Here is a 12,713-nt window from a genome sequence, read left to right as displayed (position 1 = left end):
TCTGGAAGCCTTTATTTCTGCTCCATATTGCACCAACTGAAACCCCCATTAAAAGTTGAAAAGAGGGACTTCCTTGGTGGTCCGGTGGATTAGATCCCCGACTGGGGAACTAGGATCCCACATGCTGTGACGAGGCCTGCATGTTGCAAGTACTTTACCCCATGCACTCTGAAGTCCATGCACTGCAACCATGAAGCATGAGCGCCACAACAAAACACGATGCAACAAAGATCCCATGTGCTGCAACTAAGACCCGATGCAGCCAAGTAAATAAATAAATACAAAAACAAACAAAGACAGTGGAAAAGAAATGGTGAGAGTGGAGATCTTTACCTTATTTATAATCTTAGGAGGATATCATTCAGTCTTCTGCCATTAAGTTTGGTTTCAGTTATAGGTTTCTCATAGATGTGCTTTGTCAGATTAAGTTAATCTTCTATTCTTAGACTGCTGAAAGTTTCTTTTTTATTGTAGTAAGATATACATAACAAAAAATTTTCCCCATTTTAGCCATTTTGAAGTATACAGTTCACCATTTGAAGTATATAGTTTAGTGGCATTAGGTATATTCACATTGTTGTGCAACCACGGCCACTATCCATCTCCAGAATTTTTCATCATCCTAAACTAAAACCCTGTGGCTATTAAACAATAAATCTCCATTCCCTTCTTCCAGGTCACAAGAATCATCATTTCCATGAATTTGCCTATTCTAAGTAACACATATAAATGAAACCATACAATATTTTCCTTTTGTATCTGGCTTATTTCACTTAGCATAAAGATTTCTAGGTTCATTCAACTGTAGCATAAATCAGAATTTCCTCCCTTATTAAGACTCAATATTCTTCCATTTTTGTATGCATGTATTACATTTTCTTTATCCATTTATCCATCAATGGACACTTGGGCTGTTTCCATCTTTTGGCTATTATGAATAATGCTGTTAGGAACACTGGTGTACAAATAACTCTTCAAATCTCTACTTTCAATTCTTTTTGATATATACTCAGAAGTGGAATTGCGGGATAAGAGAGTGCTGCTGCTGCTAAGTCGCTTCAGTCGTGTCCCACTCTGTGTGACCCCATAGATGGCAGCCCACCAGGCTCTCCCATCCCTGGGATTCTCCAGGCAAGAACACTGGAGTGGGTTGCCATATCCTTCTCCAATGCATGAAAGTGAAAAATGAAAGTGAAGTTGCTCAGTCGTGTCTGACTCATAGCGACCCCATGGACTGCAGCCCACCAGGCTCCTCCATCCATGGGATATTCCAGGCAAGAGTACTGGAGTGGGGTGCCATTGCCTTCTCCAGGATAACAGAGTAACTCTAGCTTTAATTTTCTGAGGAACTGCCATACTATTTTCCATTCCATTTTACATTCACTTCATTCACACACAAGGTTTCTAACTTCTTTACATCTTCACTAACACTTGTTATTTTCTATTGTTTAAATAATAGCCATCCTAATGGATGTGAATCGGTATCTCTGGGGTTTTGATCTGCATTATTCTAATGATTAGTTAGCATCTTTTCATGTGCTTGTTCACCATTTTTATATCTTTTCTGGAGAAATATCTACTCACAAGTCCTTTGCTCATTTTTATTTATTTTTATTTTATTTTTATCATAAAGTTTAATTATGGTTCAGAAAAAATTGAGTGAATAACCTTCTCTGAAAAAATATATTGACTCTGTAGACTGCAGTTACTAGGGGCGGGGAGGGTAGATGGCAGCTGGTAAGTTAAATTACCCTATTTTCTATTCTTAAAATGACAAAAAGTCCCACATCCAGTCTGATTATAGAGATGCATGTGCCCCAAGTGGCTGAGAATAAATACAACAAGAAAGGCAGAAGCTGTAAAGCTAAGGACATGCAACAGGCTCTAAGAGAAAGTCTCAGAAATACCCAGAGTGGCAACAAGGAACGTTTGGCTGGAGTTTGAAGTTCTTTTTAGTTGTCTTTGTCTTTTGCTCTATGCTTAAGGATGCGTATGTAATTGTAAAAATAAAATAAAAAATAAAAATACATGAACTTGATGTAATTGAAATTCCCCTTTTTGTCAATAGGTGCTTCTCTTTACAGCTCGTCCACTTTCTCATCTGTAAACTGGTCTCCCATTGTGGTCAGCAGTTCTCTCAGGTAATCCTCCTGAATGGTGCCAGTTGCTTCTTCATCAAAGCAAGCAAAAGCATTTCTGATGACATCTTCTGGATCTGTGCCATTTAACTTTTCACCAAACATTGTGAGAAACATGGTAAAATTTATGGGACCTGGAGCCTCATTCATCATGGCAACCAGATATTCTTCAGTCAGATTTTTTCCCAGGGAAGCAAGCATGTCATGTAAGTCTTCCTTGTCGATGAACCCATCCTATTCTGGTCAATCATGTTGAATGCCTCCTTGAACTCCTGAATCTGGGACTGGTCAAACACAGCAAACACGTTGGAGGTCGAGCACTGGGGGAGCTTCTTGGTGGTCTTAGTCTTTGCTCTTTTGCTTAACATGGTGGCAGTTAAATCTCTAACTCAGCCACGAGAATCCTAGAGCTTCAGGAACCTCCTCACTGCCCCGGCTGCTGCTACCAACTCCCCTTTGCCCATTTTTAAATTTCATGATTATCATAGTTGTTGTTGCTGTGAATTTTTAAAGTTCTTCCTATATGCTGCACATTAATCTCTTGTTAAATATATGATTTGAAAATACTTTCTCCTAGACTTTTTCCTAACTTTTTTCTAGTTAGAAATGGAGGTTAGATTTTGTCAAAAGCTTTTTGTGTCTGTTGATGATATTTTTAAATTTTTTACTTTGTTAATATGATGAATTTTACTTTTAAAAATGCTTTGTTGAGACATAATTCATATCACCTGTTTTTAAGAGTGTATATAATAGAACCATTATCACAATCACTTTTAGAACATTTCATTTTTCCAAAAAGAAACCCTGTATCTAATAGTAGTCACTCCCATTTCCATCTGTATTAATCAGCTACCATATTAATTAACTGTCATAACAAAAAACCACAGAGTTGGTGGCTTAAACAACAGAAATTTATTTTCTCACAATTCTGGAGGCTGGAAATCCAGATGGCCATCATTGTGTGGTATCCTCAGATGGCCTTTTTTCTATCTGTGTGCACTCCTGGTATCTCTTCATCTTCTTGCAAGGACACACTAGTCCTACTGGATGAGCGTCTTAGGCTCCTTAAAGGCCCTATCTCCAAATACAGTTATATTGGAGTTAGAGCATTAACCTATGAATTTTGGGAGAATACAATTCAGTGCATAATATTCTGCTCTCTGCCATTGCCCCCCAAAATCAATTTCCTTCTTGAAATCAAAATACATTCACCCCATATCAACAGCCTCAAAAGCCTCAACCCATTCCATTACCAACTCCATCATCAAAGTCTCATGTAACTAACATCTAAATCAGATAAATAGGAATCTTAAGCTATGATACATCCTAAAGCATAATTCCCATCTAGCAGCACTTATGACACCAGACAAGTTAGGTGGTTCTAAAATACAATAGTGGGACAGGCATAGGATAAACGTTCCCATTCCAAAAAGGAGAAACTGGAAAAAAGAAAAATGTCACAGGTCCCAAGAAAGTCTTAAATCTATGAAGACAAATTCATTTAGACCTTAGGACTCAAGAATAATCCTCATTGCCACAACTGTCCCCCTGGGCTCAGTTCAGAGGGAGCAGGCAAAACACCCAGCACCTAGTCTTTCTCTAGAAGGGTTAAATTTCATCTTTCCCAGCTGCTGTCCAATGGTCTCACTTTTAATCAGACTGCATCTGGGTGGGAAATTCTCAGGAGCCTGAAAGACCTTTAGGGAACATCTCCTTCCTTCTGCCCCTAGCTTACTCCAAGAGCAAAACCAAGTCCCCAGCTATTCCCTGGAAGGAGCTTGTCCACATATCTAACATCCCAACATTTATAGTTGCCACCTGAAGAACTGGCTCCCAAATCAGTTAGCTCTGAGAGCCAAAAGGGCTCAGCATTCACAAGTATCATGGGACTACATTAAACTAATAGGCAGTTTTATACAGAAATGCAAGCATTTCTCATAGTTATTACCCCTAGGCTCAGCACAGAGGAAACAGGCAAAAATAATTTCTCCCTGGAAGAGCTTTGACTGCATACTTTCCCAATTGCTTTCCAAGGGTTGAGGGTTAGGCTTCGGATAAGCTTGCACCTGGGAGCTAATGGGGCTTGCACTTAGGAGTCATCTGCGAGACTGAAAGGGTGTGCGGGAACTTCAGGCACCTCCCCACCCCAAATCCATTAAGCCCAGCAATGAAACCAAGTCTGTAGCTTCTCCTTAACAGAATCTGGAAAAATACCTAGCAGTCTACCTTCCATGTCTGCCAGCTGAGGAAATGGCTCCTAAATCACCTGCCTGTGGGACATGATGGTGTTTAGCATTCACAAGTTCTCTAGGATCACAGAGAACAAAGAGGTAGTTCTATATGGGTTCACAAGAACTTCTAGGGGATATTCCCTCTGGCTCATCACAGATTGGTTAGGCAAAAACAACCAGCTCCTGATTTTGCCCTGAAAGAACCTAAACTGCATATCTAAAATCCTGACTTTCCCAGCTGCAGCCTGAAGATCAGGCTTCTAATTAGCCTAACCTGAGAAGCTGAAGAGGCAGGTAATACGAGAAACTCTCTGAAAAAGAAATTAAGGGAACTTATTTATAATAGCATCAAAAAGAATAAAATGCTTAAGGATAAATTTAACCAGGAAAGTGAAAGATCTATACACTGAAAACTGCAAAACACTGATGAAAGCAATTGAAAAAGGCACAAATAAAAGGAAAGATATTCTAGCTTGTGATTGGAAAAATTAGTACTGTGAAAATGTCCTTACTGACCAAAGTGATCTACAGATTCAATGCAATCCCTATTAAAATTCCAATTGCACCTTTGCAGAAATATAAAAAACAACCCCCAAATTTAAATGGACCCACAAAAGATTCCAAAGAGCCAAAGTAATCTTAAGCAGGGAGAACAAAGCTGAAAGCATCTCGCCTGATTTCAAACTACATTATAAAGCTATAGAAATCAAAACAGTACAGGACTGGCCTAAAAATAGACACATAATTCTGGAACAGAATAATGAGCCCAGATAGAAACTCATTCATATATGGTCAATTAGTTTTCAACAAAGGCACTAAGAATACACAATGAGGAAAAGACAGTTATCCTCAAAAAATAGTTTTGGGAAATCCAGATATTCACATGAAAAAGAATTAAACTGGACCCCCATCTTACACCATACACAAATATTAACTCATAATGGATAAAAGATTTAAAAGTCTTGAAATCATAAAATTCCTGGAAGACAACATAGAGAAATGCTTCTTGATACTGGTCTTGGCAATGATTATTTGGATTTGACAACAAAAGCAAAGGCAAGAAATATTACCCTTTTGTTAATTGCTTCCTTTGTTGCCCTCTGGTCTTCCTTTGCTATTTTTTTTTAAATAGCAAAAAAAATAGTGGTATACTTTAAGTTTTTTCTCTTTATCTTTTGTGAGCCTACTAGAGATTTTTCTTTGTGGTTACCACAAGGGTTACATAAAACATCTTATAGTTAGAACAGTCTATTGTGAGGCAATAACAACTTAGTCATATACAAAAACTCTACACTTTTACTTCTCCTCTCATATTTTATGCCATTGATGCCACACTTTAGTTTATATAGTAATCCATTAACAAGTTATTGCAGCTATAGTTCTTTTTAATACTATTGTCTTTTAACTTTTATACCTAAAGTTAAAAGCACCATCACTACAGTATTATTCTGAATTTGACTATTTACTTTTCCTTTTAGTAAGTTTTCACGTTACTAATTAGTAGTCTTTTGTTTCAACTTGAAGAACTTCCTTCAACATTTCTTATAAGGCAGTGGTGAAGAACTCAGATTTTGTCTGGGAAAATCTTTGTCTCCTTTTCTGAAGAACAGTTTTTTGTTTTTGTTTTTTAATTGGAGGATAATTGCTTTACAATGTTGTATTGGTCCCTGCTATACACATCAAAATGAATCAGCCATGGCTATACATATGTCCCCTCCCTCTTATACTCCTTTCCCATTCCCCAACCCATCCCACCCGTCTAGGTTGTCAGAGAGCACCGGGTTGAACTCCCTGCATCATATAGCAAATCCCCACTATCTATTTTACATATGGTAATGTATATATTTCAATGCTACTGTCAATTTGTCCCACCTTCTCCTTTCCCACTGTGTTCACAATTCTGTTCTCAATGTCTGTGTCTCTATTGCTACCCTGCAAACAGGTTCATTAGTACCATTTTTCTAGATTCTATATATCTGCATTAATATATGACATTTGTTTTTCTCTTTCTGACTTACTTCACTCCCTGTAACAGGCTCTAGGTTCATCCATCTCACTAGAACTGACTCAAATCTGTTCCTTTTATGGCTGAGTAATATTCCATTGTACATCTATACCACAACTTCTTTATCCATTCATCTGTTGATGGACATCTACATTGCTTCCATGTCCTAATTATTGTAAATAGTGCTGCCATGAATATTTGGGTGCATGTGTCACTTTGAATTAGGGCTTTCTCAGGGTAGATGCCCAGTAGTGAAATAGCTGGGTCACATGGTGGTTTTTTTTTTTTTTTTTTGAATTTTTAATCTTTCTCATGTGTTCCCCATCCTGAACCCTCCTCCCTCCTCCCTCCCCATACCATCCCTCTGGGTCGTCCCAGTGCAATTTGGGAGAATGGCATTGAAACATGTGAAATGTCATGTATGAAACGAGATGCCAGTCCAGGTTCAATGCACGATGCTGGATGCTTGGGGCTGGTGCACATGGTGGTTTTATTCCCAGTTTTTAAAGAAGTCTCCATACTGTTCTCCAAAGTAGATGTATCAATTTACATTCCTACCAACTTTGAAGTTGTATTGTTGTGCAAGAGTGTTCCCTTTTCTCCACATCCTCTCCAGCATTTATTGTTTGTAAATTTTATTATGATGGCTATTCTGACTGGTGTGAGGTAATACCTCATTGTAGTTTTGATTTCCATTTTTCTAATAATAAGCAATGCTGAACATTTTTTTTTCATGTGTCTATTGGCCATCTATATGTCTTCTGAAGGACAGTTTTGCCGAGTATAGTGTTAGTTGGCTTTTTTTTTTTTCTTTCAGTACTCTGAATATATCATCCTTTTCCCTTCTGGTCTGCTAGGTTTCTGTGGAGACATCTGCTGATATCCTTATGGAAGTTCCCTAGAATATAAGGAGTTGGTTTTCTCATACTGCTTTCAAAATTCTCTTGTCTTTGAATTTTAACAACTTTATTATAATGTGTTTCAGGGTAATCTTCTTTGAGTTGATCTTGCTTTTGGTCCTTCAAGCTTCATGTACCTGGCTGTCTAGATCTTTCTCAAAATTCGGGAAGTTTTCAGCCACTAGATTTTGAATAAACTTTATGCCTCTTTCTGGCTCTCTTCTTCTTCTGAAATTCAATGATGTTTATTTTCATTTGCTTGAGATTATCACATAATTCACGCAGGCTTTCTTCACTCTTTTTTACCTCACTCTTTCTTCTTGTTCCCTGGGTTGGGAAGACCCCTGGGAGAAGGGAAAGGCTACTCCAGTATTCCAGCCTAGAGAATTCCACGAACTGTACAGTCCATGGGGTTGCAAAGAATCAGACATGACTGAGCAACCTTTACTTTCTTCTTGTAACTAGCTAATTTCAAAGGAGTTTGCTGATCTGTTTTTGAAGCTATTAAAATTTTCAGGTCTAACATTGTATTTTTCAGGTCCAGTTCTGTTTACTTCTTTTTTACTTTATTGAATGATGAAATGAAGTGAAGTCGTCCAGTCGTGTCCGACTCTTTGCGACCCCATGGACAGTAGCCCACCAGGCTCCGCCGTCCATGGGATTTTTCAGGCAAGAATACTGGAGTGGGCTGCCATTTCCTTCTCCAGGTGATCTTCCCAACCCAGGGATCGAACCCAGGTCTCCTGCATTGCAGACAGACACTTTTATCATCTGAGCCACCAGGGTATAATGTAAACCAATTAAAATCAATTGGGTCCAAGATGACAAGTCAAATTCAAGTAAACCTTATTGAATGATGATTATTGTTTATTCCTATAAATACTCTTTATTCTTGATATTTGTTTTTTAACATGATTAAGCTATTCAGAAACAATTTTTATTCTTTCAGGTCTCAATTTTAGTATCTGTGTGGTACCAGGGTAGCATTTAGTTTAGGATTTACTTCTCCACTACTGAGGCAAAACTTTTGACAATTCCACCTGATGCCCTGAAAATGATGAGATTTTTCCACCCTCACTGGTGGGAAGAGAAATTATTCTTAGATTTGTCTGCTGCTACTGCAGCTGCTAAGTCGCTTCAGTCGTGTCCGACTCTGTGCAACCCCATACACGGCAGCCGACCAGGATCCCCCGTCCCTGGGATTCTCCAGGAAAGAACACTGGAGTGGATTGCCATTTCCTTCTCCAATTCATAAAAGTAAAAAGTGAAAGTGAAGTCACTCAGTCGTGTTCAACTCTAAGTGACCCCATGGACTGCAGCCTACCAGGCTCCTCCATCCATGGGATTTTCCAGGCAATTGTCTGATCTCTCTCCAATTAGTTCAGGTGGTTCTTTCCTTGGATTTGTGTAGTTTTCTCATATATATTCACTGATCATTACTTACTAGTAAACTTGATGGGAATTGTTTGTAGATTTCAAGAGTTGTCTCTGTGCAGCTCCCTCCTCTCTAGTACTCTGCCCTATTAACTCTAGCTTCGAAGACTCTCCTGATTCCTATCCTGTCCCTTCAGTTCAGGATAACCGATAACTTCTGCTTTGATTTCCCCAGGGCTCCTTGTGCACTGCCTAGAAACTCTCTCCAGGTAATAAGCTGGTGGAAATGGAGGGTTTGCTGGGTCCTTTTCCCCTATAAGGAATCATTGTTCATTGTTGCCTGAAATCCAGTGTCTTGAAAAGTGTCATTTCATGTTCTTCCTTTAATCAGTTGAAGGTGATTTCTGAAAATGGTTCACTATTTACTGGAGCCAAAAAACTCCACAAAATCATGCAAATAAAGAGGCTTGAGTCTTTGTGTCCAAACTTTAAGAACACTGACAAAATTACTCAGGTCATCAAGAGTCTGCATGTCCAAAAAGCCACCAAGTATCTGAAAGATGCCACACTACAGAAGCAAGGTATGCCATTCTGTTACAATGGTTCAGTTCAGTTCAGTCGCTAAGTCAAGTCCGACTCTTTGTGATCCCATGGATTGCAGCAGAAAGGGATTTTCTGTCCTTCATCTCCTGGAATTTGCTTAAACTCATGTCTATTGAGTTGGTGATGCCATCCAATCATCTCATCCTCTGTCATCCCTTTCTCTTCCCGCCTTCAATCTTTCCCAGCATTAGGGGCTTTTCCAATGAGTTGGCTTTTCACATCAGGTGGCCAAAGTATTGCAGGTTCAACTTTGGCATTAGTCCTTTCAGTGAATATTCTTGGTTGATGTCCTTTAGGATTGACTGGCTTGATCTCCTTGCTGTCCAAGGGACTCTCAAGAGTCTTCTCTAGCACCACAGTTCAAAAGCATCAGTTCTTCTGTGCTCAGCCTTCTTTATGGTTCAACTCTTACATCCATACATGACTACTGAAAAAGCCAGTTGGCCAAATAAGTGGATAGAGCTAGACACAGAGTCAGTGGCCCAAAAAGAGTGCTACAAATGCTTAAAAATGCAAAGAGAAATGTTTAACTTACAGGTTTAGATGTAGGTTTTCTGGTCATTGAATACATCCAGGTGAAAAACATCCCCCAGGATGCACTGCAATGCTAGCATTGGATTAACCCATGCATGAGCATCTCTGCCACAAATTTTCCACAATTTGTTCTTGTGGAAAAATAAATTGCTCCTAAACCAGAAGAGGAGGCTGCATAGAAGAAAAATATACCCCAGATAAATCGAAGAGACAAAAGTTTATGAACTACAAATACATTCAGCATAAAATAAGAGCAAATAAAAGTAAAAAGAAATAAAACCCCAAAACTGTTGTTTCATGTATTTTCATAGTCTTTTGATTATTTCAGGTAGGAGGATACATCTAGTCCTTGTAATTGCATTTTGACCCAAGGCAGAAATGCAGTTTGCTTAGTTTTTAGGATTAAGCATCTATATTTATGAATAAGGCTAGTTTCTAATATCCCTTGTACTTTATTTGTGAAGTGTTGGTATCTTATGGAAGTTTTGATAAATTTATGTTATTTTTCTAAGAATCTCTACTTTTAGATTATGCTTAAAGCAAATTAAAAATTATTCTTCAAAGATTTAATATCCTATTAATTTTTTAATGTCTGAAGCATGTGTAGGTACATACCCACTTTCATTACAATTATTGCTAATTACTGGCTTCTTTTTCACTTAATCAGCTCACCAGATATTTCTCAATTATACTAGTCTTTTGAAAAAACAACTTTTGGCTTTTTATATTCTATTTTATACTTGCTTTTTATTTAATTCAGTTTTCATACCATTATCATCTTTTTTATACTAATTTTGCTCATTTTAAAACTTCTAGATAGACGTTTAACTAATTCACTTTTAGTCTGTCTTTTTAAAGAAATGTTATCTATTGCTGGCTATAATAGACTTCTCTACTGTTTTAGCCGTACTCACACAAGCTTTGAAACACAGTACTATGCTATCAGTTCAGTGAAAGTGAGAAACAGATTTAAGGGCCTAGATCTGATAGATAGAGTGCCTGATGAACTATGGAATGAGGTTCGTGACATTGTACAGGAGACAGGGATCAAGACCATCCCCATGGAAAAGAAATGCAAAAAAGCAAAATGGCTATCTGGGGAGGCCTTACAAATACCTGTGAAAAGAAGAGAAGTGAAAAGCAAAGGAGAAAAGGAAAGATATAAACATCTGAATTCAGAGTTCCAAAGAATAGCAAGAAGAGATAAGAAAACCTTCTTCAGCGATCAATGCAAAGAAATAGAGGAAAACAACAGACTGGGAAAGACTAGAGATCTCTTCAAGAAAATTAGAGATACCAAAGGAACATTTCATGCAAAGATGGGCTCGATAAAGGACAGAAATGGTATGGACCTAACAGAAGCAGAAGATATTAAGACGAGATGGCAAGAATACACAGAACTGTACAAAAAAGATCTTCACGACCCAGATAATCACGATGGTGTGATCACTCACCTAGAGCCAGACATCCTGGAATGTGAAGTCAAGTGGGCCTTAGAAAGCATCACTAAGAACAAAGCTAGCGGAGGTGACAATTCCAGTTGAGCTATTCCAAATCCTGAAAGATGATGCTATGAAAGTGCTGCACTCAATATGCCAGCAAATTTGGAAAACTCAGCAGTGGCCACAGGACTGGGAAAGGTCAGTTTTCATTCCAATCCCAAAGAAAGGCAATGCCAAAGAATGCTCAAACTACCGCACAATTGCACTCATCTCACACACTAGTAAAGTAATGCTCAAAATTCTCCAAGCCAGGCTTCAGCAATATGTGAACTGTGAACTCCCTGATGTTCAAGCTGGTTTTAGAGAAGGAAGAGGAACCAGAGATCAAATTGGCAACATCCACTGGATCATGGAAAAAGCAAGAGAGTTCCAGAAAAACATCTATTTCTGCTTTATTGACTATGCCAAAGCCTTTGACTGTGTGGATCACAATCAACTGTGGAAAATTCTGAAAGAGATGGGAATACCAGACCACCTGACCTGCCTCTTGAGAAACCTGTATGCAGGTCAGGAAGCAACAATTAGAACTGGACATGGAACAACAGACTGGTTCCAAATAGGAAAAGGAGTACGTCAAAGCTGTATATTGTCACCCTGCTTATTTAACTTATATGCAGAGTACATCATGAGAAACGCTGGACTGGAAGAAACACAAGCTGAATTAAGATTGCCAGGAGAAATATCAATAACCTCAGATATGCAGATGACACCACCCTTATGGCAGAAAGTGAAGAGGAACTAAAAAGCCTCTTGATGAAAGTGAAAGAGGAGAGTGAAAAAGTTGGCTTAAAGCTCAAGATTCAGAAAACGAAGATCATGGCATCCAATCCCATCACTTCATGGGAAATAGATGGGGAAACAGTGGAAACAGTGTCAGACTTTATTTTTCTTGGCTCTAAAATCACTTCAGATGGTGACTGCAGCCATGAAATTAAAAGACGCTTACTCCTTGGAAGGAAAGTTATGACCAACCTAGATAGCATATTCAAAAGCAGAGACATTACTTTGCCAACAAAGGTCCATCTAGTCAAGGCTATGGTTTTTCCTGTGGTCATGTATGGATGTGAGAGCTGGACTGGGAAGAAGGCTGAGCGCCAAAGAATTGATGCTTTTGAACTGTGGTGTTGGAGAAGACTCTTGAGAGTCCCTTGGACTGCAAGGAGATCCAACCAGTCCATTCTGAAGGAGATCAACCCTGGCATTTCTTTTGAAGGAATGATGCTAAAGCTGAAACTCCAGTACTTTGGCCAACTCACGTGAAGAGCTGACTCATTGGAAAAGACTGATGCTGGGAGGGATTGGGGGCAGGAGAAGGGGACGACAGAGGATGAGATGGCTGGATAGCATCACTGACTCGATGGACGTGAGTCTCAGTGAACTCCGAGAGCTGGTGATGGACAGGGAGGCCTGGCATGCTGTGATTCATG

The 12,713-nt window shown here is 38.8% G+C and overlaps 1 pseudogene; it reads right to left on the bottom strand.

Annotated features, from left to right (window-relative positions):
• Positions 1-1,717: 1,717 nt before the first annotated feature.
• LOC147375821 (myosin regulatory light polypeptide 9 pseudogene) lies at positions 1,718-2,524 on the bottom strand (annotated as a pseudogene).
• Positions 2,525-12,713: the final 10,189 nt, after the last annotated feature.

Source organism: Bos grunniens, chromosome 3, assembly GCF_055505025.1.
Source record: "Bos grunniens cultivar Pamir isolate PY7600 chromosome 3, Bosgru_T2T1.0, whole genome shotgun sequence".
Classification (NCBI taxonomy): Eukaryota; Metazoa; Chordata; class Mammalia; order Artiodactyla; family Bovidae; genus Bos; species Bos grunniens.
The sequence above is the reverse complement of the archived record's forward strand: the minus strand, read 5'-3'. Positions and strand labels throughout refer to the sequence as shown.